Source organism: Leucopleurus acutus (genome assembly GCF_964270905.1).
Source record: "Leucopleurus acutus genome assembly, chromosome: 2".
NCBI classification, from domain to species: domain Eukaryota; kingdom Metazoa; phylum Chordata; class Mammalia; order Artiodactyla; family Delphinidae; genus Leucopleurus; species Leucopleurus acutus.
This window is the reverse complement of record NC_139143.1, coordinates 164,631,826-164,642,941: the sequence shown is the minus strand read 5'-3', so window position 1 is coordinate 164,642,941 and position 11,116 is coordinate 164,631,826. Positions and strand designations below refer to the sequence as shown.

Below are 11,116 nucleotides of genomic sequence, written 5' to 3'. Positions count from 1 at the left end.
CACAGCTAAAGAAGTAGTCAAAAAAAAAATTAAAAAAAAAAAAAAAAGAAGTAGTCCAGCGACTTCCCTGGTGGTCCAGCAGCTAAGGTTCCGTGCTCCCAATGCAGGGGGCCTGGGGTTTGATTCCTGGTCAGGGAACTAGATCCCACGTGCCGCAACTAAAGTTCCCACATGCTGCAACTAAAGATCCCGCACGCGGCAATGAAGATCCCACATGCTGCAACTAAGACCCGGCACAGCCAAATAAGTAAATACTAAAAAAAAAAAAAAAAGAAGTAGTCGTCAAGGCTGGAATATGAACTGAGATCTGACTCTAAAGCCTGTGTTCTTTGCCCTGTGTGACCCCCATCTCTCATCCCCACCTGACCCTCATCTACTTCTGCAGCATCCCCCATACCACAACCGCCACCCCTCACCATACAGGACCCAGGGAAAGGAGAGCAAGCACGAATCTATGGCTGAATTGCAAGACGACAGTCTTGTGTTAGTCATTGCTGACCAGACCACGGGGATATTTTAAAGCTAGTGTTACTAAACTTTTTTCTCCCTAGCAAGATGAAGAGTTTCTCAGCCTCAGCACTATTGATATTTTGGGCAGGATAATTCTTTGTTGTCAGGGGCTGTCCTGTGCATTGTAGGATGTTTAGCAGTATCCCTGGCCTCTACTCACCGTATGTCAGTAGTACCATGCCCCACCCCCAGCCCCGCCCCCAGGTTGTGACAACCAAAATTGTGTCCAGTCATTGCCAAATGTTCACCGTGGGGACAAAATCCACGCCAGCTGAGAACCACTGAGTTAGACAAAAGATAAAACAGCAGCTGTTTCAAGAAAGCAGGTCTTATAAATAAAATGTACCAGGGAGGAATAAGTCCCCTCTTCCGAAGTAGCTTGGGGGAGATAGATCACTGAGGTTTAGGCTTCTGCTTCTGATGCAAGAGGGGGCTGGGGGGGGAAGCTTCTAAGGCCTGAATCCCAGTCAGGAGCCGGGCCTGTGGTGATCCTCTGAGGCCTGACACCGACTTCCCTGGGAATAACTGGCTTTACCGGTACCCGGCTCTATCAAATCAGAATCCAGGAGGGGTCAGTGATGTTATATTTACTGCCATCCCCAAAGGGGATGCCCCAACTGCAAAAGGAAGTTGCTCAGAGCCAAGGTGGGAAAAGAGCAGCAACGCCTCTCCAATTTTACAGACAAGTCAACTGAAAAAGATGTTTCCTTTTTTTTTCCTCTAAGTGGATTGTAAAATGCATAAACCAAAGGATGCATTTTAGATGTTTGATAGAATGATTGTTGAACTAGAAATTATGTATAATAAAAAATATATTATACAGTAAAAAAAAAAAAAGCAGCGACTGGTGGCTGGTGCCACATGCTGCTGGCCCACAGGCCCTCTTCTAGGAGTCTCTTTTCCTTCTGTGTCTGGTACTGGTTCCTTCTCTAAGTGTCTGTCTCAGTCTCTTGATCAGCCCACATGAGTGGATTGAGGAGAACCGTAGTGAAGCTGTTCGTGGGGATGGGGGGATGGGGATGGGGCTATCATCGAGAACAGCCCTTCCAAGTGCCCTTGAGGGAGCACAATATTCCCTTAGATGAACCTTTCATACCTCCGCACCTTCCCACTTTTCCTGTGACACCCCTCCATCTTTCAGGAATCAGCTGAATGCCTCCTCTTTGGGAAGTCTTCCCTGCCCCTCTGAGGCTGTTGGTCACTGGAGACCCCTAGAGCAGAGATCATACTATGTCCCATTTGTATATTTTGTATCCCTTCCTAGCTCCTAAATGGGGGTAGGAATTCAGAGAAGACCTGACTCAATTTTTTTTTTTTTTTTTTACTTTTTGGCCCTGCCGTGTACCCTTCGGGATCTTAGTTCCCTGACCAGGGATGGAACCCGTGACCCCTGCAGTGGAAACGCGGAGTCTTAACCGCTGGACTGCCAGGGAATTCCCAAGACCTGAGTCAATTTATATATATTGAGAACTTCTGTGGCAGTCTCTGTGCTTAGGGAATATACAGAGGACACAGGACACAGTGCAGTCCAGTTCAGTGAGAAAACCAATGAATGGAAGCTGGTACAAATGCTAGTGCTGGGGTGTGAGAGTGATACTTACATACACCACCCCGCCCCAAACCCTGAGTTCAGACCAGCCGGTCAAGGCCGTAGGGTGGAGAGCCAAATCAGTTTTATTGCTAATTGCTTATATTTGGACCTAAACTCAAAAACTTTCCCCTCCCATGTCTAGGCCTTGGCAAGACTCACCTAAGGGACAGTCTGGGCAGGACAGACAAACCTACCCAATCCTTGGGCCAACCCTGAGAGTGGGATCAGAGAGGTAGATCTCCAGACTTGCCTCTAGAAATCTGATGGTGCCCTGGCCATGTGTTCACCACGTGGAAGGCAGGAGGAGGAGGATCTGAAAAGGGAGGGGAGCCAGAGTCTTATTTGCTTGTTTTTTTTTTTAACATCTTTATTGGAGTATAATTGCTTTACAATGGTGTGTTAGCTTCTGCTTTATAACAAAGTGAATCAGCTATACATATGTTCCCATATCTCTTCCCTCTTGCGTCTCCCTCCCTCCCACCCTCCCTATTTATTTGCTTGTTGAAGCTTCTCTCAGCCTCATCCTTCCCACTAAACGTTCTTTTGCCTTAGGGGAAGAGCAAGCGAATGAGAAAGGGTATGGGAGTGCGGGTGGGGGTAGGAATTCTCTGGGGTCTCTCTCTCTCTCTCTCTCTCTCTCTCTCTCTTTTTTCTTTCTAACTACAGTGGTTCTTTATTTTTTTATTTTTTGGCTGCACTGCACAGCTTGAGGGATCTTAGTTCCCCAACCAGGGATCGAACCCATGTCCCCTGCCATGGAAGTGTGGACTCCTAACCACTGGACCACCAGGGAATTCCCCTGGGGTCTCTTTTATAAGGGCACTAATCCCATTCCTGAGGGCTCCACCTTTAAGACTTAATCACTCCCAGAGATTCCACTGCTAGATACCAGCACTTTGGGGGTTAGGTTTCAACATGAATTTGGGATGGGCACAAACATTCAGTCTATAGAAGCCAGTATTGGGGTCTCATCCCAAACCAACTGAATCAGAATTTCTGAAGGTGAGGCCCAGACATGGATATTAAAAAAAAAAATCCCGGGGACTTCCCTGGTGGCGCAGTGGTTGAGAGTCCTCCTGCTGATGCAGGGGACATGGGTTCGTGCCCCAGTCCGGGAAGATCCCACATGCCGCAGAGTGACTAGGCCCGTGAGCCACGGCCGCTGAGCCTGCGCATCTGGAGCCTGTGCTCCGCAACGAGAGAGGCCACAACAGTGAGAGGCCCGCGTACCACACACAAAAAAAAATCCCGGGGACTTCCCTGGTGGTCCAGTAGGTAAGACTCTGTGCTCCCAATACAAGGGGCCCGGGTTCAATCCCTGGTCAGGGAACTAGATCCCACACGCATGCCACAGCTAAGAGTTCGCATGCCACAACTAAGAAGTCTGCATGCTGCAACTAAAGATTCTGCATGCCACAACTAAGACCTGGTGCAGCCAAAAATAATAAATAAATAAATATTTTAAAAAAAGTCCCCAGGTGATCTAATGTCAACTTGGTGGAGAATCTCTGCTTTATAGAAGTGTAAGCCTTGGGAATAGGAAGATGGGACCTTTGACAGTGGTTCCCAAACGTGTCTGATGTTGGAAACTTCAAAAATAGCGGGAATTCGCTGGCGTTTCAGTGGTTAGGACTCCGCGCTTCCACTGCAGGACTGCAGGCGGCATGGGTTCGATCCCCGGTCGGGGAACTAAGAACCCGCATGGCAAAAAAAAAAAAAAATAGCCATGCCTGTGTCCCACCCCCAGAGATTGTGATTTACTTGTTCTGGGATGTGGTCTGGGTGTCAGAATTTTTAAAATATCCCAAGATGACTCCAATGTGCAGACAAGTTTAGGAACCACTGGACTAGAGTATTCTCTGATGGTAGATGCTAGGCAACTGGCTAAGGAGTAACCACCTCCTGCTTAAGTTCAGCCATTAAAAGCCTCCTCTTCCCAATGATCATCAGCAAAACAAGCAACTGTTACCTTGACCAGAATGTTTGGTTTGGTTCTTCTGCAAAGCAGAGATGGAGGTGAAGGCACGTTGGTTGGTCTGAGCAACAGCAAAGGTAACTGCTCCCCTTTTCCACAGGTGGACCTTCAAGCTTAGAGGGTCACACACTGGTGCTAGTCCCAGTCTCTTCTGATTTCCCCTCCCAACTTCCTTCTCTGAAAGTCTCTTGTACACAACAGATAGCCCCAGCAGCTCCAGCCTGCTACTCATGACTCCAGCACAGAAGTGACAGATACTCATTTCAAATGAACGCATTTATTGGCTCATGCATGGAAAAGTCAAGGTGCTACTAATTTCAGGCATGGCCGAATCCAAGGACTCAAATTGGTATAGCTGAGAATTTGTCTTTCTCAACTCATGGCTCTGCTTTCCAACTCTGTTGGCTTTGTTCTCAAGAAGGCTCTCTCCAAATAATGGCAAAGATGACCATTAACAAGTCCAGGTTGGGGACTTCCCTGGTGGTGCAGTGGTTAAGAATCCGCCTGCCAGTGCAGGGGACACAGGTTCGATCCCTGGTCCAGGAAGATCCCACATGCCGTGGAGCAACTAAGCCCATGTGCCACAACTACTAAGCCCGCGCTCTAGAGCCCGCGAGCCACAACTACTGAGCCCACGTGCCACAACTACTGAAGCCCGTGCGCCTAGAGCCCGTGCTCAACAACAAGAGAAGCCACAGCAACGAGAAGTCTGCGCACCGCAACGAAGACTAGCCCCCGTTCTCTGCAACTAGAGAAAGCCTGCGTGCAGCAATGAAGACCAAACACAGCCAAAAAAAAAAAAAAAGTCCAGGTTGCTAGTCTTCTAGTTTAGCAAGCCTAGAAGAAAGAGAGGGCTCTTTTCTCAGTGTTCCAGCATAGGTCTCAGGCTGATGTTCACTCTCTCTTGTAGCCTGGTTTGAGCCACGTACCAATGACTGTGGCCAAAGGAATGAAATGTGCTCATCAGCCAGAGTGGGGGAATGAAGTTATCTCAAAGGATTATCAGAGTGTTGTTACCAGAGGAGGAGGATTGGAAAGATGCTGAGTAGGCACAGCAACAGATGGCCGATCCATCTGCTCCCAGGTGGTGGAGGAATGAGATGTGCAGAAACCACAATATAAGGTAGGATCTGACAAATACAGAGTAGATGTTGGGGTACTCCTGATGGAGGGGGACCCTGAACTCACAAGATAAGCCGTTGATAGATGGGGCCATTGAGGAGGAAGGGCATGAGCTGGCATGAGGAGGCAGGAAACCCAGAGTATGGTCAAGACAAGTACACACAACTGGAGCATTGTGTATGAAAGAGCTGAGGCTGGTGAGGACATTGAGTCTAGATGCTGGAAGGCCTTGAGCTTGCCCTTCATCCCAGTGGCAATGGAATGCCTTTGAAGGTGAAGGTGAAGCTGGGAAGATAATCAGAGGTTAGGCCACATGGCACCTTGTCGGCCACACTTAGGATTTAGGATTTGGTCTTGAGAGCACTGGAGCCAGGGCTTCAGATCAGAGTTGTACTTGAGAGATAGCACTTGGACTACCTTCTGAAAGATGGCCTGAATGGAAAGAAGCAGGAGGCAGGGAGACTGAGGAAGAGTCCTTAATCATTGCCAACACTTATATACCCTTGACTCTGGCCCAGGCCCTGTTCTAATCACTTTGCCCGTGTTAAGACATGTGAAGGCCTGAAACAGGGTACTAGGAGATTCACCAGATGTTCCGGGGACAGAATACATGGGACCTTGTGACTGATGCCATATGGTAGATGAGGTAGAAAGAGGAAGCCAGGATTCCTCTGAGATTTTGAACCTGAGCAGTCAGAAGGATAGAGAGCTCTTGTAAGAAACAGAAGTAAGAACTGAAGAAAAGTTCATACACATTTACTGCTGCCAACTCTATGCCTAGCTCACTGCCAGGCCCTAGGAAGACAAAGAACAAGCTCATTGTTGCCTTCCAGGAGATGGCTGTCTGTGGGAGACACAGGCATGTAACGGATGATTTCAATACATCGTGATGAGTGTGGGGAGACTTGTACAAGAAGAGTGGGGTAGGGAGGCAGTAATAGCACATCCATCCACACAGCTGCTCATGCCAGAAACCTAGGGGTCAACCTTGACTCCTTCTCTCCCTCTTTCATCCAATCACCAAGACCAGTAGATTTGATCTCCTAAGTATCTTTCTTTCTTTTTTTAAAAAAATATTTTTTTTTGGCTGTGTTTTTTGGGTCTTTGTTGCTGCGTGCGGGCTTTCTCTAGTTGGGGCAAGCGGGGGCTACTCTTTGTTGCGGTGTGTGGGCTTCTCATTGCGGTGGCTTCTCTTGTTGTGGTGCAGGGGCTGCAGTAGTTGTGGCTCGCGGCCTCTAGAGCACAGGCTCAGTAGTTGTGGTGCACGGGCATAGTTGCTCTGCGGCGTGTGGGATCCTCCCGGACCAGGGCTCGAATCCATGTCCCCTGCATTGGCAGGTGGATTCTTAACCACTGCGCCACCAGGGAAGTCCCCCTAAGTATCTTTTGAAACTGCTTACTTTTTTTCATCCCCACTGAAAACACACTAGATCAAACCACTGTGTCTTCTCATTTGAACTATTGTGATATACCTCCTAAATTGGTCTCCCACTTTCATTCTAGTTTGCCCTAATCCATTCTCACACTGAATAATCCTTTAAAATAGGAATTTCATTTAATTGTTTAGGAAATTTATTTAATCCTTTTTTTTTTTTTTTTTTTGGCCATGCTGTGCAGCATGCAGTATTGTAGTTCCCTGACCAGGGATTGAACCCGTGCCCCCTGCAGTCGAAGCACGGAGTCTTAACCACTGGATCGCCAGGGAAGTTCCCCTATTTAATCCTTTAAAAAAGGAAATCTGAATCCCTCCCCTGCTTATACACCTTTCAATGGCTTCCCATTGCTCTGAGAGTAAAATCCAATATCCTCAACCTGGGCTACCCAACCCAGCAGGATCTGACCTCACTAAGCTCACCGTGCTTTAGTTCCTGTTACACTCCAGAGTCAATAGTAGGCCTAACAATATTTAGGATGTGCCAAATTCCTTCAGGCCACAGGGCTTACCCGTGTGTTGTTTCTTCTGTCTGGAATGAATGCTCTTCCCCAATTCTCAACCTAGTTAACTGTAAGTTTATCAGTCAGTTCCTCAGGGAAGCCTCCTCTGACCTTGAAGTCTAGGTCAGGACCTCAGGATTCTCTGTCAAGAATCAGCAAACGTTTTCTATAAGGGGCACATAATAAATACTTCAGGTTTTGCAGGTCATAGAGCATCGCAACTATTCAACTCAGGGTCATAGCAGCCATCGAAAATACATAAACAAATTTATGGATGCTGAATTTTGAATTTCATATATACTTCTCATGTGTCATGAAATATTAGTATTCTTTTGATTTTTGTCAACCATTTAAAAATGAAAAAACAGGGCTTTCCTGGTGGCGCAGTGGTTGAAAGTCCGCCTGCTGATGCAGGGGACACGGGTTTGTGCCCCGGTCCGGGAAGATCCCACATGCCACAGAGTGGCTGGGCCCGTGAGCCATGGCCGCTGAGCCTGCACGTCCGGGGCCTGTGCTCTGCAACGGGAGAGGCCACAGCAGTGAGAGGCCTGCGTACAGCAAAAAAAAGAAAAAAAAATAGAAAAAAGAAAAAACAATTCTTAGCTTCTGGCCATAAAAAAACTGGAGGCGGGCTAGAATTGGCCCGTAGACCACAGTTTGCCAACCCTTATTCTGTGTTGTTTTATATATATATGTCTCATATAATCTCCTGTGTTGCCCTTATCACAGTAGTAATTAATTATGCACATGATAGACTCCTTAATGTTGTCTCTCCAGTTAGAATTAAGCTCTGTGGAAGACAGGGACCACATTTATTTTGTTTACTATTTTCCTCCTGAGCTTCTAACACAGGGCCTGGACCATAGTAGGTGCTCAATAAATGAATGGAGTGATAAGGTGTTCTTTTCCTTGAGAGGCACTCCAAGCTTAGTGGAGAATACAGACGTATGAACAATTAACTAGGTAATACTTATTGGAGAAAAGAGTTCAGTTTTCCGCAGGTTTGGTTTGAGATACCAGTGGGAAATCAGGGTATGGTGACAAACATCTGGAACTGAGTTGATGCTAAGACATAGATAAGGGAGTAAAATTCACAGAAGAGCTGTAAAAGCTACCTGAGTGTGCCAATCACTTAAGGAGAGAGGTCACTCAGGGAGAGAGGTTGAATGAGAAGAGAGAGAGGAGGCTGGAACTATGGGGTAAGTTTATGGGCTAGGGAAGGGGCAGAGGTAGGAGAAAGGTAAGAGATCGAACACAGAGGTGTTTTGGAAATAAAGAGTAATGACTATGTATTTTTGTATCTACCTAGTTTACCACCGTGTTCCTAGTACCTTGCACTAGGCATAGCCTATAGTAGACACTCAGAAAATCTGTGAATTGAAAATAAAATTGAAACAGAACCTTTCAAGAAGCACTACACAGCATGCAGCCTACAGGAAATGCTCAAAGAAAGAAAACAGTGTGGAAGGAATGCTGCTGAGGCCAGTAAGGGTGAGAGCTGATGTGGCACCATGTGACATTTGAGTTGAGCCTAGTGAGTTTTTCTCGCAGGAAGAATATTCAATATTTTTTTCACTTTTACTTTGTTTACATTGCCCTGGAGATGCAGAAATCCATCAAAACTGATCTTTGTTCTAAAGAGCTCACAGTCTGGTGGAGAAGACAAACACAGTTCTTGATAATTATAAGATGGAAAGGTACTGTGGGAGGACAGAGATGAGGAGAAGCTCGTAAACTTGGAAGGCTTCACAGAAGAGGTGACAGTGGAGCTCAGTCTTAAAGGTTGGCGTTCAGTAGGGTAGGAATTCTAGCGCAAACCAGCCTGTGCAAAAAACTTGATAAATGCCGTGGTTGTCAAACTTCTATGTGCGTTAAGAATCGCTGGAGAAGTCTGTTTATAATGCAGATTCCAAGGCTATACCTTCCGGGAAATTTCTCATTCTATAGGTGAGGGCATCCGCTTTAATAAGCTTTACAGGACCACACTCTTTAAAACCTCTTTATGTGCTCCCATTGTCGTTGGAAGTGGGGGGCAGCGGTGGCGGGAGATGAGAGTGGAGAGCTTTGCACACCCGGGCTTCTGGGTCTCCACAGGAGCACACTGTCACAATAAAAACAAATTCATTTTGAGTCGCGCTTTCAGGGTAGTAGCTGCTTTTGTATGCCATACTTTGTCGGAGTCCCGCAACAACTCTGTGGGGTAGAAATTAAGAGTCTCATTTCATAGGGGAGGAAGCTGAGGCTCAGAGAGGGGAAATTTGCTCAAGGTCACGAAGCGAGAAGTGGCAGGGCAGAACCCGAAAGCCAGGCTAGCAGATTCCCAGCTCAGAGACTTTCCGACTACGAAGGGAGGCCGCGAGTGGGTGGGGCTCAGGCCCTTGCTCCAGGCTGCTTCCAAAATGGTGGGGGCCTTGGCGTCAGCAACGCCCCCGCCCCTTCCGTCCACCTCCCTCCTTCTTCCCCAGGCCACCCAGGCGGGGGGAGGGGATGGAACGGAGCAGCCCACGTGACTGCCGACAACCTGGCGCGTGACGCAAAGCGGCGGGCCCGGCACTCGCCTTGCCTTGTGGGAAACGTAGTTCTACAGACCGTCAAGTTTGCCAGGAAGGCGGGACCTAGGACTACATTCCCAGGAGGCCGCGGGGCGACGCCGCAGCAGACGTCGTCGGAGAGCTGGGACGCGGGGCGCGCTGTCGGGCGGGGGGTAGGTTCGGGCCGGTTGTGCCGTTGCGAGGTTGCTGCTGCCGTCGCTGAGGTGGGCCCAGGTGAGTGAGGGCCCTTGATGGGAATTAGGGCAGCTCAGTCTGCTCCAGTCGTTTCGTCTTTTATCTTTTCTCCGCGGCCGCTGGCTCACGGTGCCCGGCAGGCCTGGCGCGGAGCTGCTCCCCCTCGCCTGCTCCTCGGCTTCTTCTGAGCGGGCCCTGCTCGCTCCGGCTCCTCCCCCTCCCCGCCCTTCAGGGCTTCCCCTCGCTCCGGCCTAGCTCCCGACTCTCAGGGCCGCGTTTCCTCCGGAGCACCCCCTATGCTTCTTTTTCTTGCTTGCAAGCTGCCAGGGAGGGGCCTCCACCTCCTCTATCTCCCCCCCCTTAGTCGGGTGAATCCTGAATCCTATTATTTGGATTTCTCTTTTTCCCGGAACTCTTGAGTGCCCTTCCCCCCAGCCTAATCTCCATTGGCCTGGATCTGTCTTCTTCTAGGGCGCGTGTGGCTGACACTCAGTAAATGTTGGTGCCTCTTCCGTTGTTTTCTGCCTTGTGGCCAGAGGAGGCATAGTCCAAATTTATCACCCACGGGAACATTGGTGCGCCCACTTTCATTTCTCTTGCGCTGGAGGTGAGGCCGACTTGTGTTCCAGTGGTAATTGGCGTGTGTTCTGCCTGAATAAGGTAATTTCCTTCATCTCCCTTAGCACCCAAGCAACTTTTATCAGTTATCCTCTTTGCCTTTCTAAGTCATAGGGATGGAGTATGGCGGCAGAAACTGGCGAGTAGCGCTGCTGCCCAGCAGTTGGAGCCATCAGTGGTAGTTGAGTATTTACGAGGAGGTTGTTCATTGGATTGAAGGAAAAGCCTCTGAGAGCGTGGTAGGGCCTGGCGGGAGAGAGCCGATGAAGCTTCTGGTGGCAGCGTAACGGAAGGATCCTGGAGCCAGCTGCCTGGGTTCAAGTTTTGGCTCTGCTAGCTTTTGGTTTCAGGTCGAGGAGCTTCACTTCCAGGTCCTTCAGTTTCCTTATCTGCAAAATAGCGGCAACACTGGTTATTTTATAGCGTAACTATGAAGGTTAAATGAGGTAAATTGAAAACCACTTAGCTCATTACCTGCCAGGTATTAAGCACTAGTATCATTATCGTCACTTTTAGAATTTATAGGTTGTAGGCCCAGACTGGAAAGGCACGTATCACACCATCTTTTTCTTTCCCTTTCGGATGGCCCTCCCTTTTCTTGTTTGTGGCAATATGGTTTGTTGTAGTTTTTTCTGTTAT

The 11,116-nt window shown here is 48.4% G+C and overlaps 1 protein-coding gene across 5 annotated transcripts in view; it reads left to right on the top strand.

Annotated features, from left to right (window-relative positions):
* Window positions 1-9,807: 9,807 nt before the first annotated feature.
* Window positions 9,808-11,116, top strand: part of THRAP3 (thyroid hormone receptor associated protein 3) — a 75,362-nt gene continuing 74,053 nt past the window's right edge. For 2 of the 5 annotated variants that reach the window (XM_082834534.1, XM_082834531.1), the window contains exon 1: window positions 9,808-9,898. The gene's annotated coding sequence lies outside the window, so the exon portion shown is untranslated. Of the gene's footprint in view, window positions 9,899-10,496; window positions 10,520-11,116 lie in introns of those variants that run through there. The other 3 variants (XM_082834532.1, XM_082834535.1, XM_082834533.1) reach the window with 3 other exon arrangements.